At 46.4% G+C, this 20,516-nt stretch overlaps 1 pseudogene; it reads left to right on the top strand.

The window, feature by feature from the left end:
- Window positions 1-6,465: 6,465 nt before the first annotated feature.
- Window positions 6,466-20,516, top strand: part of LOC142775447 (bone morphogenetic protein 1-like) — a 46,277-nt pseudogene continuing 32,226 nt past the window's right edge.

Here is a 20,516-nt window from a genome sequence, read left to right as displayed (position 1 = left end):
TTTTATTGTGAAAACTTGATTGTTTCAAATGTCTAAATTTAGCGCTTTAAAATTATTGTAATGGCAACATCGACAACATTATAAAATTGATGGATATGTGGCTTCTAACGTCCCAAAACCACCATATGATTATGAGAGATGCCGTAGTAGAGGGCTCCGTAAATTTTCACCACCTGGGGTTCCTTAACATGCACACAAATCTCAATACCCGGGCCTACAACGTTTCCGCCTCCATCAGAAATGCAGCCGCCACAGCCGGGATTTGATCCCGCGACCTGCGGGTTCGCAGCCGAGTACCTTAGCCACTAGACCACCGCGGCGGGGCGACAACGTTCCAAAATGTCTGAGCTTTCGTGGTTACAGCTGTTCTGGCCCAGCTTTGCCTCTAGAGTCAACATAATAGCTCGGTGGACGCCGGTGTGAAAAGCCATAGCCGCGCCGAGAACGCTGTGTCTTTTGGTGACTTCATTGTATTTTTTCCGCTCTAGTACGCTAGGTACTAGAGCGGGAAACGCATACCGCGTTTCTTGCGACAGAACAATGCCACGTGTGGTGAGTGACGCTAATGACTGCTCGGTGTAAGAAAAAAAAAGAAAACTTTATTCTTCTAACGCTGGGTTCTCACGTGTAAAACGCCGTTATGGACGCTACGCAATGCATTGGCATTTCCTCACGTTTCTCTTCGGGGATATTGGAGAATTTTTTTATTCTGTTTTAAAATTGACACGGATAATTCATCGATGAGACCCTTAGTGCTTGTATATGAAGTGGTACGCAATGGCATCATTTGGGCGTCTTTAGTTCCCAACCGAAATAAAAAAATATTATTCTGCGGGATGATGGAATTGCATTAAGAGGCCTGGCGTGCGGCCTCACCGGTGACCACCGCCGGTAACGCAATTCCTCACCAGAGAAAGATTGGCCACCCTACTGAAGTATCTTCCCACTACCTCCGACATGCATACGTCAATTAACACACGGCACTCATTCTCCAGTGGCTGTGGAGCAGCTGACCACGGCGGCGGTTAGATCTGCAACGCAGCAGGGGGTGCTAAGAACCTATGGGTCCGGACAGGCTGTCATTGAAACCTGAACTTGGCAATATTTAACGCTAGAACCTTATCTAGTGAGGCAAGTCTAGCTGTTCTATTCAAGGAGCTAGAGCGTGTTAATGAAGATTTAATAGAGCTAAGTGAGTTTAGGAGGGCAGATGAGGCCTATACAGTGCTACAGAATTGGCACGTCCTTTGCTATCGTGGTTAGGCTGACAGAAGTGAACTCAGCGGGGGGTTTCTTATCCACAAAATTATAGCTGATAACTTAGATGAACACTATACCAGTATTAAAAGGTAGGTATCGCAATTAAACTCAATAAGGGGTAATATATGAAGGTGGTACAAGCTTACGCACCTACATCCAGCCATGATGACGCGCTATTTGATAGCTTCTATGAGGAAGTGGAATCAGCAATGAGTTGGGTAAAACACAGTATACAATACTGATGGGCGACTTCATTGCTAAGGTAGGGAAGAAACAGGCCGGAGACCAGGCAGTAGGAGATTATGGCACTAGGAATAGAAATGCCCGAGGGGAGTTATTAGTAGAACTCGAAGAGCGCAATAATTTACGAATCTTGAATACCTTCTACCAAACACGAAGAAGCTGCAAGTGAACACGAAGGAGCTCTAATGGTCAAAGTAAGAACGAAATAAACTTTATATTGAGCTGACACCCAGGCATTGTGCACGATGTGGAAATGCTAGGCAAGCTACGATGCATGACCATGAAACGGTAAGGTCTCGAATTCACCTTGACTTGAAGAAAGAATGACCAAAACTGATGTGCAAGAAGCCAATCAATGAGCTAGCACTGAGAGGGAAAACACAGAAATCCAGAGTCTCACTTCAGAACAGATACTCCGTTTTTATTTAGAAAACCGGCCTAATGTTTACACAATGAATAAAATCTGATGAGTATCTATGCGGATTGTACAGTATAAGTTGGAGATATGGTAGTTAGACAGGACACTGCTAAGCTGTTCCAGGAGACAAATAATCTCATTAAGAAAGGTCAAGACATCGAAGACTCAAACTCAAGAGGCATAATAGAACTGGCAGAGCTTTCGAAGTTGATTACTAAGCGTTAGGTATCCCATGTAAGAAGGTATAATGGGGAGAGAACTGAACTCGCCCTAAAGAACGGAGGAAGCGTCCAAGTGGTGAAGAAACTTGGGATAGACAAAACCAGATGACTGCACTAAGAGACAAGGAAGGCAAAGTAACTACCAATATGGATAGGATAGTTAGAATAGCAGAAGAGTTTGAGGTTACAGGGATCTGTACAGTGGCCGGAACAACGCCGACCATAATGAAAGAACTAGCAGTAACCCGTATGACACCCCTCCAGTAATGATGGAAAAAGTCGGAAAAGCTTTGGAGAGCATGTAAAGAGGCAAAGCTGCTGATGACGATAAGGTAACAGCAGATCTGCTGAAAGATTGAGGGCAGATTGTGTTACAAAAACTGTCTTCTGACGTATGGGTACCGAAATCTTTTAAAAAATGCTAGCATCATCTTAATACTTGTAATAATACACAGTACTAGGCTGGGGTGTCAGCCATCTTCTTTATTTCTAACCTCTTCTTCCTCCTCGTCTCCCTCCGACCCTGCCTCAAGTCCACGTACACTCCCCCTCTTTGAAGACTCATCCCTCCTGGGGTGATACTTGAAAACTTTTCCAATGGTCGCAAACTCCAGCACACCATCATCGTTGGTGTAACCGACCCTTTTGAAAACGCCATGTGGCACTGCGATCTGCACCACGCGATAAGGTCCCATGTACACCTGCTTTGTGCTGGGAAGGCCTTTTCTGACAAGCACCAGATCGTTCAGTTGTATCTGAGGTATCCGCGTGTTGTGGCGATGGTCAAAGTTCCCCTTCATACTTTCCCGGTATCGCTGGTAGGCTTCCGAAGGTTTTCGTTTTTCGCACAATTGCAGGCGGTCTGCAATGCAAAGTTCTTGATCAGCAGGAAGCACTGGTACCTTTCCGAACGCTGCAAAATATGGACTACAGCCGATGCTCGCAGTGTGCGACCGATTGTGATGAGCGACAGCTGCCTCCAAGCAGCACTTCCATCCACCCTGAAAACCTGGATACATTGAAATGAACTGCTTCAAATCCCAAATGATTCTTTCAGTCATGCCATTTCCTGCAGGATGGTACGGAGCGCAGCGTCGCAATACAACTCCTCGTTCCTTCGCCCAATCTTGCAAACGCTGACTGAGAAACGCTGGCCCATTGTCTGATATTACTATTTTTGTATTCTTGAACATCTCTCGACTGAAAAGAGCGATCACATTATTTGCGTCTTCCCTTCCCGGCCGTGCAGCCACTATTCTTGTGCACTGGTCTACTGCCACTAGGAAAGACTGCGTTCTTCTTACTCCTGCAGCCTTCTTTTTGAGCTCTGCGAAATCCAGATGAATGACTTCAAATGGTACGTCGGAATGTTGAGGCAAAACCATCTCGTCTGTTCTCTGAAGGTACTTGGCTTTGTGAACTTGACATTGATGACAAGACTGAGCATACCATTGAACGTCCTCTTTCATGTGTTTCCACTGGAAACGCGGACGAATCTTGTAATATGTCCTCCAAAAGCCATCATGTCCACCTGAGTGCGGGGAGTCGTGATAGAGCTCCAAAATTCGAGGCACCATTGTTTCTGGGACTGTGAGCTTTCCGTTATGGAACTTAAGTTCTTCAGCTCCCTCCCACAACAATGTTGCATTGACAAAGGATATTGGTGTTGCAGTAGGTCTCCAGCTTGCAAGCGGGCTTCGTTCCTCAGCTGGTGCGGCCCCGGTATTCCTTGCAGCAGGTGTCATGGGTTGACGCTGGGTTCCTAGGTCCTGGAGGTAGAGGTTTCGCATTCCCTGCAGAAGTTCTTCGACCGTCTTGGGTCCTCGCATTTGTATTCGCTTCTGGAGGTCCGGACTTAAACCATGAATGATAAGCGGAACCACAGACGTCTCAGGCAAAGATGAGTCCGCCAGCTGTAGCAAGCGCCTTTTCTCATAAAAATAGCTGAGTGCAGATCCAGACCTGTATTTGAACGTGATTGCTTTGTCCCATAGCAACACCTTGTTCTCGCTGAAGGAGCTCAGAAAGCTTGCTTTCCACTCTGTCCATGGTTTGTTGCTGTGAGCGTTGAGACGCCATTCGTACCAACTCTTTGCTATGCCCGATAGGAATAGTCGCTTGTTTTTCACTTTATCTTCGTCGCTGTGCCAGTAGTTTTCATTGCATGCATACTCGTAAAACGTGAGCCAGGACTCGGGACTACTAGACTCTCCGTCAAACATGTCTGGCTTCACTTGTTTGTGACTCGGTCTGCTTAATCTTTCCGTCGCGTTTACAAGCAAGCGCAATAAATCATTTTGCTGCCTATTCTGTTCTTGGTGCAGTTCAAGAAACTTGTTGATCAGCTCGATGGAACTGTCAGGCGAAGCAGCGGTAGCAGGCTTCGCGTCGTTTCTTACTGGAGTCAGCACGAAATTCTCATAATCCTGAAGTTTCATGTTGATCCTCACCGTTCTTTTAGCAGGTAAATGGTCTGGAGTGAGCTTCATTTTAGTGCTTATATAGGAAACAAATACGTCAGTGCTCACTGCTTCCGGAAGAGCTAGTTCCTTTTCATCTTGAGGCGTTGCGGTCAAGATCCGGATGCCACCGCGTTGATTTGCTCCATTGCTGAAGTCCACCCACATCTTGAATGTCCGCACAGAAAGTATACGCGGCTGCGCCAATTTGTAATAATACACAGTACTAGGCTGGGGTGTCAGCCATCTTCTTTATTTCTAACCTCGTCTTCCTCCTCGTCTCCCTCCAACCCTGCCTCAAGTCCACGTACAATACTTAAGAAAGAAGATGTAAATTAAGAACTTGAAGAAATACAGACTGATTAGCTTGCTCTGCGTCGTATACAACTTATCAACAAAAGAGGTAATTGCTAACATAATTAAGAACACATTAGCAATCAATACCACCAAAATAACAAGCAAGATTCTGAACAGGCTACTCAACCATCGACCACATTCATACTATCAATCAGGTAATAGAGGAATGCTCAGAATACAGCCAACCACTATACATAGCATTCATAAATTACGAAAAGGCATTTGACTCATTAAAAATACCAGCAGTCATGCAGACACTGCGGAATCATGATGTCGAGAAAGCATATAAAAATATCATGGAAGAAATTCATGGAGGATCAACTGCCGCCATAGGGCTGTGTAAAGAAAGCGACTGAATACCTATCAAGAAGGGTGTAAGATAAGGGATACAATCTCCCCAATACAATTTGCCGCATGCTTACAGCAGGTTTTTAGAGGGCTGGATTGGGAAGGGTTAGTAATAAGAGTTAATGAGTATCTTAGTAACCTGCGCTTCGTGGATGACATCGCATTCCTGAGTAATTAGGGGGACAAATCGCAACCTATGATTACTGAATTAGACAAAGAGAACAGAAATGTAGGTCTTAAATTATTCTGCAGAATATGACAGTAGTGTACAAAAACCTTGGAAGAAAACAGCGGTTCGAGATAGACTTGAAGTCGTAAAACACTACGTCTACTTCGGACAGGTAATAACCGTGGAGCCGATCCACGAGATTAACTGAAAGATTATGAACGGGTTAGAGTAGACTCGGCAATCATTCTGATATCATTAATGGTAAATTGTCACTATCTCCCAAGAGGAAGGCTTATAACAGCAGCATCTTGCCAGTACATACCTACAGAGCAGAAACCTGGATGCTTACTAAGAGGGTTAGACTTAAATTGAGGACAACGCAGTGAGCGATGGGAAAGAAAAGTATAGATGTAAACTTAATAGACAAGAAGAAAGCAGAGTGGATCAGGGAAAAAACCGGGCTCCAGGATAAAATTGTTGAAGTCAAGATAAAATGGACTTGGGCCGGGCATGTAGCGCGTAGTTATGATAACATCTGACCGAGTACACTGGCGGATCATGGAAGAGGCCTTTGTCCTGCAGTGGACGTAGTCAGGCTGAAGAAGAATGTATTATGCCGTTATAACACGGCTCCATAGCTTCTCTCCATGTCGAGATGGCATCAATCCGAGGGCAAAACTTTTGCATATTTGTTTTAGAACAGGGCGTAAAGTGTCAGAATCGCGTGCCAATCATTCAAGGCAACGGGTCGAGCATGAGCGAAATAATGTGTGTTCATTGATATAGTTCGTTGCGGTGAAGGAAACAACATCGCGAACCAGATCAACCACACTGCACTCATCTGCCGTTACACTATGTGAACTCTTTGGTACAGGCTATGCGGCTGCAGTCCTTTGCTGTGCTTGAGGAGCTTTTACGCTTAGGTGATGAACAGCTGTCTGCCACTGCGTTATTATTTATCCACTGTGTTGTATTTATCGGTGACGGCACATGACATGCTGGGTGCTGCTGGTGTCTGCAGGGGACCACCGAGCACTTTTCCAGCAGGCGATGCGCCAATGGGAGAACCATACGTGCATAAAGTTCGTGGAGCGTGGAATGGAGCACCAGCACTACATCGTCTTCACCGAGAGGCCCTGCGGGTGAGTTCAAGCCCCAATGGGGGAACGTGGGAGGGTTCGTGGCGTGGAATAATAATACTAATAATCATAGTTTTAAATCTAGAATGAATTCGTTGTACAACGTGACATTTCACAGAGAAGGGAAAATGAAAGAGACATAACATTTAGCGGACCCACTTCGCATGTCCTTATAGGCGCCCTGCAACACTTTTTCAGGTAGTCATGCAATGTATTCACTAAATGAGTCTATAACTTCACGAATTGACCACCCAAAATTTTTCGATTGGTACCTTACGATCGAGTGGAGATACAAAAAGATTCGTCGCACGCTACAATTGCATTCTCTCTTCACTCGCCCAGTGGAAAGCGCTGAAAGCTAAAAAAAGAGGGATTGCATAGGGGAAGAAAATACGTCACGCGCGCTTCGTCACCTTGTGCACTTTTTTTTCTTTTTTTTAGAATACGCGCGTGCAAATGGCGGCCTCCCGCTGCGGCCCCAGTAATAACCGAGCACACTAGCTCAGCCAGTGGTTCATACAATGGCGGTGGCAAGTGATTTTTGGGCTTGTGGTGTTATTTGCCGAGAGAAGAGAAAGCAATTTTTGCTAACTTTGAGAGTTTATTGCAATTTCCAGGCTGAATGCGGTGCTTGCTTAATTGATTCACGTGTTTTTGGAAGGCGTCTTGACTATATACCGATCGACAGAGTTTTCTGACTGCGCTCAAAGTGTGTTCATGGGCCCTTTTAGTTCTCATTAACCAACCATGCTTCGCTTGGACAACTGAAGCAAGCCGCTAAGAAAGCAACGTCTATGCGTGTAACAGTGGTCGTTTTGAATACTCCGAAGGTGCATGCCAGAGCAAGTACAACTATGAAGTTCCCACAATGTCATAATTCGTCATTTTACGAATTCGTGACGCACCCACTAAGCGTCCGTAAGGTAACGCGTGCACCTGCGCGGCTACTGGCTGTGTTGATGTTATTGCTGCTGTTGTTCATTAAATGTGCTGAGTGCTTTGTAAATCGCGAGCCTTGAAACCATCTGCACATTGCGCATTTCAGATGTATTGACATGTGGCGCGATTCTCTACACTCCCGCCACCCAATATTACATGTGCTAACGCTATTCATAGCACTACATGAAGCCTGTATAGTTTTGTTTTCCGGAATAGTTTCAAGTGAAGTTGCGGCTCTGTCGGAAAACACCCTCTCTCCACGCAGAATCCTTGGGCTTGATTCTGGCCCGTAGCCACTATCTTTTTACTTGCATTAATCGCGATTTTTACCTGTCACCCCAATAAAGCCGGCACTGACGCCTACAAAGACACCGCAGTTTCTGTGGCGTGGTCGCTTACTGCAAACCAGTTTCTTTAACGCTGTCGCGTTAAAATACCCAAACATTATTCCCAATACTGAATTTATCATGTCTGCAGAGGCAAGTTTGAGACACAGTGCTTGTACATGGCGTGAAAGTTTTACTTTGCTTTTGTCCTCAGATAAACTTACTGTATACCTATATCTGTTTTTTTTTTCAAGGCAGTGCTATAATAAACTGGATGTCGTATAGCTTTATTATCTTAAGCCTGCTCAAAAATGGACAACAATAAATGACTCCTACGTTAGTAAACGCAAACGTTGCTCATTTCTATGTCTCGACATCAATAGGGCGGCAAAACTCAAGCACAGTTGCGAGAAAATCTTATCCCATTGATATACCCTCATGGTCATTAGAAGATCACTAATGGTTGTGCGAAAATTGAAGTATAAATTACGCGTTATCAAATCCCGCCAGTGTAATATAAATGATTTCCTCATAACATTTGATACCATACCTCTTTTACATTCACGGGGTAGTACCAGCTTCGGTATGCTCCTAATGATGATTTGAATATTAGGACAAGTATTTCAACATGCACATGCCAGCCCCACCACAATGGTCTAGTGGTTATAGCGCTGCACTGCTAATCTCAAGGTCGCTGGGTTGAATCCCGGCTGCGGCAGCGGCAGTTTCGATAGAGGCGAAAGTGCTCGAGGCCCATGTACTTAAATTTACGTGATCGTCGAAGAACCTCAGGTGATCGAAACTTCCGGAACACTCTCCTGCGGCGTCTCTCATAATCATAATATGGTTTTGGGACGCTAAACCACAAATATCATTATTTAACATACACCTGCAGATATTACCCAGCCATGTACGTATAATGGAGATGAAAACGTGACCAGCGTGGCATAAACATTTCCTGGTGTTCCGCATTTCTTTTTAAGCAGCTCTAGCCTGGATGGTGATAAAAAGCTATTAGAGTCATCCATGATACAATCTCGAACAATTCTAGAATATTTTTGACGCACCTTGACGCACCGACATGGGAGACCTTAGCCTGGCCCATTAATCTGCCGGACAACTAATAAAGGCTTTCCATCTATCCAAGGCCAGAGTGGCATGGAAACACCATGCCATGCTCTTCGCGCTTATTTCCATCCCCCTGTTTAGTGTAAAAGCCGTGTCTCGTTGCACTCTCTATGCCCATACATATTATCATTATCAGAAGTACATGTTTTCATAATCTCATAAACTGCTCAACACTAAGTTCAATCTTTTTTTTTGCGCAGGAATTTTCTCATGACGAACTCTAGAATCTATTTTTTCATATCAATTTAAATATTGAAAGTCTCTAATTTATTTAACATAGAATAAAACAGCAACATGCTGATTACAAGGCAACCAAATGCTATCCACAGATGACGCGCTGATAAATGCAGTATGACATGATCCAATTAAATTTAATCATTGAGATGATCTTGCGCAACCTCCACGACACGTCAATCAACTACCTCACCGAAGTCATCAACGAGGCATGGAAGAGCGGCGAGGTCCCCAACCTTTGGAAGGTCGCACGCACCATGCTCATTCCCAAGCCGGGGAGGCCACCCAACTTGGACAACATGCGCCCCATTTCGCCCACATCCTGCGTGGGAAAGGTAGCTATGCATGTGTTACTTAATAGGTTGACTCGGTACCTGGAAGAAAATGGGCTACACCCGCACACCACGATTGGTTTTCAGGCCAAGCTTTCGACGCAAGACGCTATGAAGCTGCTCAATCACCAAGTCATTGACTGCAACAGTCGAGAAGTGCGGGCCATTCTCGGCCTCGACTTAGAGAAAGCCTTCGACAATGTTACTCACTCTTTTGTGTTGCGGTCGAATGCCGAGCTCGGCCCCGGAGTAAGATTCTACGAATATTTCAAATCGTTCTCAATCCAGTAGGAGAGCCACCCTCCGAGTGGGAGACCTCGTCTCAGAGGAGATCGAGCTGGGCTCGCGCGGTACGCCACAGGAGTCAGTCATATCGCCCACCCTGTTCAACCTTGTGATAGTTGGGATGTCCAAGAGGCTCTCATGAATCGAGGGCATTAACCACACAATTTATGCGGACGATATTACCATTTTGTGCATAGGTGGCAGCGACGGGCAAGTTGAGCGCTCCCTGCAGGAAGCCATAACCAACACGGAAGACTGCTTTCGTCCCACAGGCCTGAGATGTTCGCCAAACAAATCCGAGCTCCTCTTCTACCAACTCACTAGGCGAGTGTCCAAGACAAAAAACTGGCAGCCGATCTAGAAGAGTGATATCACGGTCTACACCAGAGACGGTGGCGCAATACCCAGATTCGACTCCATTCGGGTCTTTGGCATGACCACCGAGTCCAATGGTTTTAACGGCAATACTATGCTCAAGCTCGCCGCGAGACGGACGACGCGGTTCGGCTGGTTCGGCGGGTGGCCAACCGTCGCCAAGGCCTCAAGGAAGACAATGTGATCTTCCTAGTCAATTCCTTTGTGCTCTGCCACTTTTCACATATCGCGCCACGCACAATTGGCAGCGTACCGAGCGTGACAAGATCAACGTCTTGCTCAGAAAGATTACCAAGCGGGCCACCGGTATACCGATCAGGACGCTCACTGAGCACCTGCTCCAGCTCGGAGTACACAATACGTTGGAGGAGATAGCCGAAGCGAAGGAGCGGGCCCAGCTCGCCAACCTTTCAAGCTCGCTGACCGGCAGACATATACACCAAGAGCTTGGTCACTCTCCTGCTGAAGTGGAGGAGAAGATGAGATAGGTGCCCCGTGAGATTTGCGACATCATCACCGTGGCACCGATACCAAGGAATGTGAATCCCAAGCACAATCGTGGTAGGCGACGGGCTAGAGTTGGCACTCTTCTCAAGCAGGTCCATAGTAAGGAGCGTGGCGTCAGCTTTGTCGACACGGCAGCGTACCGCGGGAGTCGCGCCTTCTCCGCAGCTGTCGTCGACTTCAAACAGCAAATCACCAACTACGCATTGGTTCACACCGACGATCCGACGATTGTCAAGCAAGTGGCCATCGCTCTTGGCATCCTGGATGGTGCAAGCGAGGTAATATATAGACTCCGTGCGCTGAGACTGGCGCACCGCCACGCGGCCGTCAGAGAAGACAAACGTTAAGAGCCCGAGCAGAACGAAACACTTCTCAACGTTCGCTAGCACGTAGTTCATCTGAATTATGAACTGCGGCGTTGTCGAGTGTACCAACAGCTACACGCCGCGTCCTGCGGGAACAAAGTTTCAGAGTTTCTCGACGTGTCCCTGTTTTATTGGGCAGCAAAATAATTGCATTACTGCTGTGGGATGTCAAGTGTTAAGTTTTCGTTTCCTCTGCCGTCTCAAATTCTGCCGATGCGCGCTTGAATTGGTCTGAGACACCCTCTGCAGGTGCGATGATCTTGCGTGATGTTCTTGCTGCCATAGGGCTGGTAAGAAAAGAAACGCATGCCAGAAATTTCATTTCAGATCAAGGCTGATAGGACGCTTCAATGGACCTTAATGATTACTACCTCGCTGTGTACTGTTTGCAGTTTTGAGAATTTCAGCGCGAGGTCAATTGGTGCTTTCCTGAGTTGATGGATTTATCATTGAAGGGGCGAACTGAGTTACATAAAATTTTACTGTAAACACAAGTAGCCACCCAACAGCGTATGCGCACTCGATAGGATCAAGCTAGAACGTCAGTTGGTTAGTTGGTCTTTATTAAACTGGCGTAAGGCACCATGGGGGATCGGCCATGAAATCAACGGTGCCTTGTTAAATAAATGATTTTCTTTATACATCTCGAAATCATTAGCAATATATTATTTTCTAAATATTTATTAGCTTAATTCACCAAAAAAAACGTAATGTCGTTGAAGAATAAGTTTCACTTACATTACCTTACAATTCGTTTCGTCTCACCTAGCAAATCGCAATGGCATCCCAAATGCTCCTGTGTCTAAAATGAAGTGCTGCAGCTCCAAAGCAAATAACCGCAGAAGTAATGAATTGAATCCCATCTTTCGGATTTGGTTCATTGAAAAGCCCTTTTCTTTGAGTGTTAAACAGTCGGCATGTTAGGAAAAAATGATGCAGGGCATAGAGTATAGCAGAACAATACATGGTAAGGAACGATGCTTTGCGAATGCTGTAGCGACGGATGTGCATGTCTGTGTTTGTTTCGGAAAACAACATAAACAACACAAGAGGTTTTAATGAATGAGAGACACGTGATGGTGGCCAAAGTGACTGTGCCGTCGTCGTCAGCAGTCTACAAGATGAAGCGAAAAATGGAACGGGGCATGCGCCGTCCTTTTTGGACTAAATCTTCACTCGTTCTGTTTCTCGCCCGCGCCTCAAGCTCTTAGCACGAACTGCGTGAGCGGCGAGGTAAAGACTATGACTATGATGAGTGACAATGATGCCACGACAATTTCAAGCAAAGCATTTCACGAGCCTCGGCGGCTGATAATCGGCGCGGCACACCCGCAACAAATGAGCACGCCAGTTTCTACGGCGAGTGGCCGTGGAGCCATCGATATTTCTATTTCCTCTGAGTATTTTGCAAGTACGCGAGTAGTGGGCAAGTTGCCCATCGACAATGACCTAAGTTCGAAAGATTGAAAGCTTGCAGTGATAGTTATGCAGCAAGCCTCATGCACTACGCACAGCTGACACACGCGTTTAGCCGTCATTCCTGGTGACGGGCAGCAAAGCGCTCACTAACGCAAAAAACGTGGCCGTTTCGTGAAGGTTTTCCCATTTATTCATGGTGGCATCGCGGAAAATTGTCCCCCTCGATATCTTCGAATTCTTCTCAAAACACGCACTAACCCGCCGGCCACGGGCGCTTGTGCCACCATAGCTTTCAAAGCAATTAGGTGCTGCTGTCTGCTACGCCTGTCAACGCTGCACGCCCACCGCACCACAAGTGGAAATGCGCACGCCTTTCAAGGCGCCCCCTATAGGTTCGCACGGAGTGTATAGTGACACTAGGTCAGCTATTCACGCTTTCGGGCGTAGTGTCGTCTTGAAGAATGCCCTGCGCGTGCTCCAGAGTGGCGGCCGCGACGAAATCAAGCATGACGTACTGATCTGGTTTCCTGCACATGTTGGAGAAGTTCAAGGCACTCCCTCCAACCTCAACAAGTCTGCCCACGGGACCGCTCGCGCGCTAACCAACCGTGCCGGTTGCGGGCAACGATTTGGGGAAAATGGAGTTGAGAAAAACAGGGACGCGTCTGCCACGTACAACGAAATAACAAAACAATTTACCTCGCGTGAAGGCTATATCCAGTCCCTCATCCAAAACTTAATAGGCCACAGGCCCTTACGCTCGGAATACTGCAGACCAACACGCACCTTAACCTGAGATCCCTTCACGCTATTTATCTTGAAGTGTTCTCCAATGACGCTTGCTCCGCTTGTGGGGGTGTATCCACACTGGCGCAGATGCTCTCGGATTGCAAGACAATGTCATTGACCCCGACCGTACTTCGGTCAGATGGGAGGCGGCCCTACTCAGCTTCTTCTTGGCCGACCAACTTTGGGCCGTCCAGCAGGTCCGCGGAGCAGCCGATAGGCTTGGCCTAACGGTCCCTACGTGGGAGTCACCCGCTGTGCGCTGACGCGCACCTTGCAGGACCACAATAAAGTTTCGCAACCAACCAACAAATTGAGATAATCCGCTCAATAGGCTCTGTAGGCGTAAGATGATGCGAGAATATTACTAGAAGTTTACTTCGTGGATTCATGAAACTGTACCTGAAACGTCCTTATTGGAAAATAATAAAAATAAAGAAAAATACTAAGTTGATAACCGTTCACACCTTCACTTTTGTGGAAAAATTCACTGTATGTTTATTTACTTAAACGACAAGGGATTCTGATATCGACTGGTCGCGACGAGAGTAACTTGGTTTGTGAGCAAACTTCATCAAGTGTTTGTTCTTGTATTTAAGCTGCGAACCAACCTTCTACTGTAAACACGTTCTAGCATATTCTTTTGTAACGTCCACGTTTAAACGCGATTGTGATTGATTTTGCACTTTTAAACAGCAGACAGACAACTTCATCGATACAAGCAGAGCCTCGTTAATGGGGGCACACTTTGCTCTACCAAGGAGGGGGAGGGATAGAAACTGCAGCTGATGGCAAGCGTCAACGAATAGCCATAAATAATGAGTATCAATGCCCAGCTTTCCAAGAACGTGTAAACATATGCATCAGATTAGTCTCGTACAACAGATAGAGGGTGTGACTCAATTGGGATCACTGGATTAACGTGACTGAATGAAGCTTCCGATAAAACAAACAGTGACGTTCCTAAATAAAAGCGTGGATTTAGGGCATCATGCCCCACACATCTATCAAATTAAAGCGCGGCACTGAAATGATAAGCAATGGGGCAGCGGACTACACACAAGCGCTATGTGTGGCGTTGCACACGAAAAAGCTTCCGAAGCATACATCGAACACAACAAAGTGGAAGTGTCAAGATTTTCTGCTGCCCAGCTCGATGACGTGGGTTCGACTTCTAGCCATTCCTAGTCGCAGTGCGGTGGGCGAAGTACAAAGACAACGTGTACCTAAAGATGTATGTGTACGCTAAACAGCCGCAGTTGGTCGACATTATTACCGAGTTTCGTGTGTCAGTGTCACTGAAAATGTTTGTGGTTGTTGTGCATATGGCCCTAATACCTAATGTGAAAGATATTTTGCATTTTTACCTTATATGCGTCGACTTCAACATTCAGTGGAGACACATAGCGCCAACGAACAAAAGGTATCTCTTACAAAATTAAAATTAGCTGAATATAGACCAGAGGTTGACTGGTCTGACCAATTTAAGAGCTAATTAGATATGTGTTTGATTACGAGGCTCGTATTGTCTGCGCGAATGGAACATCTTATTTCATTACTGAACAGCCGGAGTTAGTTTTGCAGTGAGGAAGAAGAAGACGATATGTTACTGCTGTTCCCGCTTTGAGCGTGATGAACCTTCTTTGTCGGCCGGTGCTACCTGGAGTGTTTAAGACGTCGCTTACTCGTAGTAAATCGTCGTACTCTCTCAGTCAGGTGCTGGATAACGGGCGCCACAAAGGCAGCGCGCTCCTACGTACTGCTGTTGCCACGGCTGTAGACAGCCCGCCGAAGAGACATATACGTTACTCTATTTAGGCGGCCTTCGAACTTGAGAAATGCCTCCTATAGCAATCGCTGATAAGCGGCCGATGTGCGTATGTGGCCGCGCCCGCGGATGCGCGCAAGAGGGAAGCGAAAGGACGCGCCGAAGCGGCGCTGAAGCGTCGACGACTGCATCATGAACGGGGAAGAGGGAGGGTGGCGGCAGGGGGGAGAAAGAAAAATTGAGACGCGTGCCCGCTCATGTTCTCCACTTTGGGCGCATGGAGTAGGGGAAAAAAAGAAGAAAGCAGAGGCGAGAACAGCGAAAGCTGAGAAGTTCTGTGTTCGTGGTGTGGCATGCGCGCCATCTTACTGAAACACTGGCATGTATTTACGTTGATGCTCGTGTTCTACAAAATAAGTTGAACTGATCATTTTAGCAACGCATGGCAAAAAAGAAACAAACGGAAGGCAGCGAGACAGAGAACGATCAAAAGTGAAAATCGGTTGGTTGGTGTTTAATTAGTGGTTGCGTAACTTGATGATAATATTGATCATCAAGTACGAAATTGAGAAGTCAGGTGCAGAAGTCAGCAGGAGAGCGTATGCCACCGTCATTTGCTGACTCTATTCAATGCTAAGTACAGTTCTCATATTCCAGCACGGATTTGTAACAGTGAACCACGACCAAGACAACCAGTGTACTGCTGTGGGGATAATGTGCCAGCTTTGAAAATCCCCATTTTCTAAAGATCAACTGGATGCGGTAAAAATAGAAATTTTGAGGTTCGTTCTGCACCATTTCTTGACCCCAACTGCACGCGGATGTTCGCAAAAAATTTTTTCAGAAGCATTATTTATTTGGAGGAAGACTTACCTGTCCGTCACTAGTTTGTGTACGTCATACTTGAGCTTGGCGCGCGTTTCGGCATTCAGTTGAACAGTGGTGTGATGCTGAATAATTGTAAGAGCAGCCACTCACCATAAGATCAGTTAAAAACTGAAAATGGGTAAAAACCACGCTATATTGCTGAAAAATGCGCATATATTCCAATTGTGAAATAAGTAATCATCAAAATGCTAAAAAGGCGCTGCTTCGCCAGCGTGCAGCTCGCGGTAGCTCGCGCGTACGAAATACAAATGTTAGAGTAGGCACGCCAAAAATACCCATGCATTGTTTACGGGTCATAGCATATTGTCTTCAAACAGCTGAGAATAGACTGCTGTCACTTACACGCAAGTACCTCGTGACACAAATAAGTGAAATTGCTCAGAGCACACGCACGTGCGAGAAACATACGTCGGTTTCGACAGCCGAACACAGCTTCGTCGCACTGGTATCCGCGAATTGCGGTGAGCGGAACACCCGCGGTTCACGGGGAAGCACCAGAACGGTGCACGATCACACGTTAATCGTTCTTGCGATATAGCGCACCACGAATCGAAGTCGGAGTCGAAAGCGCTCACCGTGGTTGTCTCCAGTTCATGAAGCCCTACAAAATATTCGCTGATCAAATGCATGCGCAAACAAATGCATAAAGACGTACGACTCTGCCCAGGCGGCACTGGGAAAAAGGGCCGCCACCAGTGCCCCCATCGCCGCGCCGGTCATACATGGGTAGTGCACAGAGAGCCGTCCGCAAGCGAACGTGCATAGGCTCTCCTCATTTGTCGGTCTCGATCCGCGGTTTCCTGAAAACCAAGGACCTGGCAAGCTTCTTCCTTCCATCCAACCTCGCTTCATAAAAGTAGGAAGCTCATCAAAAGGAAATGTAGGCACAATGCAAAGGATTGTTCATTTTTTTTGGCAACTGGCAATGTAACTGGAAGCCAGCGTCACATGAAGTCTAGTTCAAGGCAAGCACTACAAGGTGTGTAAATTAATGCCTAAATGAAATAAAATTGAGCATGCGCGTGATGCCAAAGTGAGCAAGTGCAAACACGAACAATCTATGCAATTAGAGGTACGAAGCTCGCTTTATCCGGCACGAATGGCCCTGGTTATTTCTCGCTTCATCTGCATTGAACTGTTTTATTACACCTGCTCAAATGCCCTGTTGGCAGTTTTCTGTCTTTTGTGTATACTGCTGCTGGAGATACAAGCGTGTTCATTTTCTCAGTGTACAACGAAAGGCGAAGCAGGTGCCTCCGACATAGCTAGCTCCGGTAATCGCGAAGACCAACGGCGAAAAAAAAAACTGATTGTGGTCGCGATCATTTTGCGATTCACTTGTATGACGCACGTGTTGGCATTTCTTGGTTAAAGCCCGGACTTGGAGCCTTGAAAGCCCTACGTGCGTAATGCTGTGTCGTGGCGACAATTTCAAATTATCGGTGGTTGCGGCGTGTGCGATGTTTATCTTGGCCGGGCGTCACCTGTCTACTGTTGCACGTTCAACACCGCGGTCAGAAGGTCTGTTAAGCTTCATAAACAATGTTAACATGGTTTTCCGTCAAGGCTACTCAAAAGAATAACAGAACAATAACAGGAGACCTACATTATCACACTTACTCAAGCGAACAGCTGTGGAGAACGCGAGTAATTCGCTTACCCAACATATTCGCAAGGGCCTGTTCTTAGAGCTGTCGCCATTCTGCTTTGCGAAAGGTGCGGAAATCAGTAAATCTGAAGTCATTTACGTCCGTGGCAATTCACAACGCAACAGCATTGCAGACTGGAGTCTTTTTTCGTAGAGCGTGGAGCTGTTGCGTCTGCTCTTGTTTTCGCCTTCGTTCAGGCCAGTGAACCAGAAAGCACTTCACGGCGGTTCGGCGACGCGTCTGACTAGCGGAGAGAAATTCGTAGCTCTTTTTATGAGTGTTGAATGCGCAAATACTTGTAATATTAACTGAATCGTTGGTTTATACGCTGTAGTTGCACCTGGTTGCGCAGCAAAGTGTGTAGGCCTTTGCACTACTCAAAACTGCGTCGACAGGTGGCGCTGCATGTCCACAAAACTCCAGAGTTTGACGTTTATGGCACAAAAAAGTTGAAGGTTCCACCAACGGTTTCCAAAAAGCCACTTGGTAGATATATACTCCCGTAAAAAAGTCGCCTTCATGCGGTGGCACTGTGGTGCAATGGGTAAGACATGCGCTTCAAGTGCATGTGGTCCCAAGTTCGATTCCAGTGCCGAGTGTGGCTTGCATGTTAATCCAGCAGATGTAGATGATATAGACATACTAACCACGGCATTATCGGCGAGAAACTGCTCTCGCATGCTTAAAGTAATGCTTTTTTTACGCAACCACGTCAGGGCCAGGCTGCCTACGGAAAGGTGACGCGTAACTGTTGGCTGTACCTAGCCGGAAAAATTTTGACTTAAAATCCCGGCTAATTCTTGTCCCGCCTATTCTTAAGGTCTCTTCGGAGCGGGTCGGTTACTCTGGGACATGAGGCGGAGCCGCGTAACTAACTGAACATAAGACCATAATTTGGCTTTATTTTCTGCCTTGGCGTGTATTCTAGGATTTGAGAGCGTGCGACATTTGGTGCGTGTGATGTGCCAGTTATCGCTGAATTCGCCACTTTTTATTTATGTATGTTCCCCACATTCATATCGAAAGTAAACTCTTACACAATTACCAAGACCAGTGGCATTACGAGCTGCTTGGTTTTTGTCTTGTTTTTTTTTACTGCGTAGTTAAAAAAAGTAAATAAATTCGAAGGCTTTCCGGGAGAATACCACGTTACGATTATAACTTGGCAGACATATACTGCGGAGGACCGTAATAAATTAGACCCCGTCTTTAGATCTTGTAATCTTATTACGCTGGTGTTTTGCGTTGTTTCCATGCTAGTCCAGCCAAAGAGTACCGTTCAGTGAAGCGGAAAAGACGTCACTTGCAGGAAGTAAGTGGTCGAGACCATTCGAGCTCACCGCTTGGTTTTTCACTGGCATATGTTACGGAGCAAACAGATTCGTTGTGAGTTGCACCGCTTTCGCCTACTTCGAGTTTCGGTACATAAGCAAACGGGGCCTAAAAAGACAGTGCACAACGCATCCATGGCGTCAGGAACATGCATCTTGATATCGAAAATCGTGCATTGCTTCCTTCAAATATGTTCTTTTTGAATCACATCACAAAGGCATTGACGAGTGAGAAGTCTGAGACGTATACCTCTCTCGGGCGGACAGCTATCGAACGGCAGGTAGTAACATTTTTCGGAGTTTTACATGCCGAAATCACGATATGATTGTGAAGCAGGCTGTAGTTGATGGCTTCATAAATTTCATCTATCTGGTGTTCGTTAACGAGCACTTAACTTTAATTACACGAACTTCTAGGATTTTGTCTCTATCTGAATGCGGCAGCTGTGGCCTGGATCAAACCCGTGACCTAGCGGTCAGTAAACAAGACCACGGTGTCTGAAACGTCACTTTTGATCGCTTCAGTTATATTAGGATGTGTTAGTTGTCAGCGCAAGCCAACAGCAACTTAGAAATATGGCATTTTCCCTTTTCCGCTGATATTGAATAGGCCGCGTACGCGCACCTCTTTGTTTGTTAAAGCTCTCAGCAGCCCCCTTCGCATTGTAATGCACCCAACGTCAAAACTAATAACTGCTGTTGTAAAAGTGGTTATATTTTTTCAGCACTTCTCTTTATTTTCTCGTATTTTTGGTATTGTAGCCAACAAATCCCGCAAACGGAGATGGGCGCCTCTATAGATACTATTCAAATAACTGTAGAGGGAACTCGTTGCTAAAGTCGTATGCATTTTTTTTTTGCGAAACGCGAGATCTTAGGCACAGCCTTCGTTATAATGTGCTCTAACCACCTACCAGCACATTTCGGGGTGTATGCATTCAGAGGTGATTTGCGCACGCGACGCAAACGTTATACGACCCATTTGGAGATGAGCCATTTCACGATCCGCACCTCAGCAATCTGTCGCTTTCAGTACGTAAGCGGGGGAGAAGACTTCGGTTTTCTACGCAGTCTGTGAGAAAAGCGAAGATCGAGGAAATTGTAAAAAAAAAACACGAGCGCCCGCTCTACTGAGACTAGAAGTCTGAGCCTTCCGCTTGTTTGGTAAGCCTCTTTAGTGTTGCTTAGGGTGTTCTTAATCGGAGCCTGTATACGTCAATGGTGTGGTGGCACGGTGTAGGACGTCAAGGGGCTGTAGGAGGCTGTCTCTTTCGCCTTGCGCGAATCTTTGTAAAGAGCTGGCGGCACGCTGGTGCAAGCCGCGGAGAGGTACGATTACGTGCCCGTATATTCTTCACTTTATTCTGCCGGGTATGATGTTAGACGCACACATAAGGCGGCGTTGTACCACACAAGGTGGTCGTGCCACCGTTGCCTGTCATTGCCGCAAGGGAAAAGTGTCACATTCGAGTAGTAGAAGATGTCCTTTGCTTGCCCGTTAGTCCGGCCGTGTAGGTTCAACACGGCTCTGCAGATTGAACATACGCGTTGGATATATATGACGCTCAGC

The sequence above is a fragment of the Rhipicephalus microplus genome, chromosome X, assembly GCF_043290135.1.
Source record: "Rhipicephalus microplus isolate Deutch F79 chromosome X, USDA_Rmic, whole genome shotgun sequence".
Classification (NCBI taxonomy): Eukaryota; Metazoa; Arthropoda; class Arachnida; order Ixodida; family Ixodidae; genus Rhipicephalus; species Rhipicephalus microplus.
This window is presented reverse-complemented; position numbering and strand designations above follow the sequence as displayed.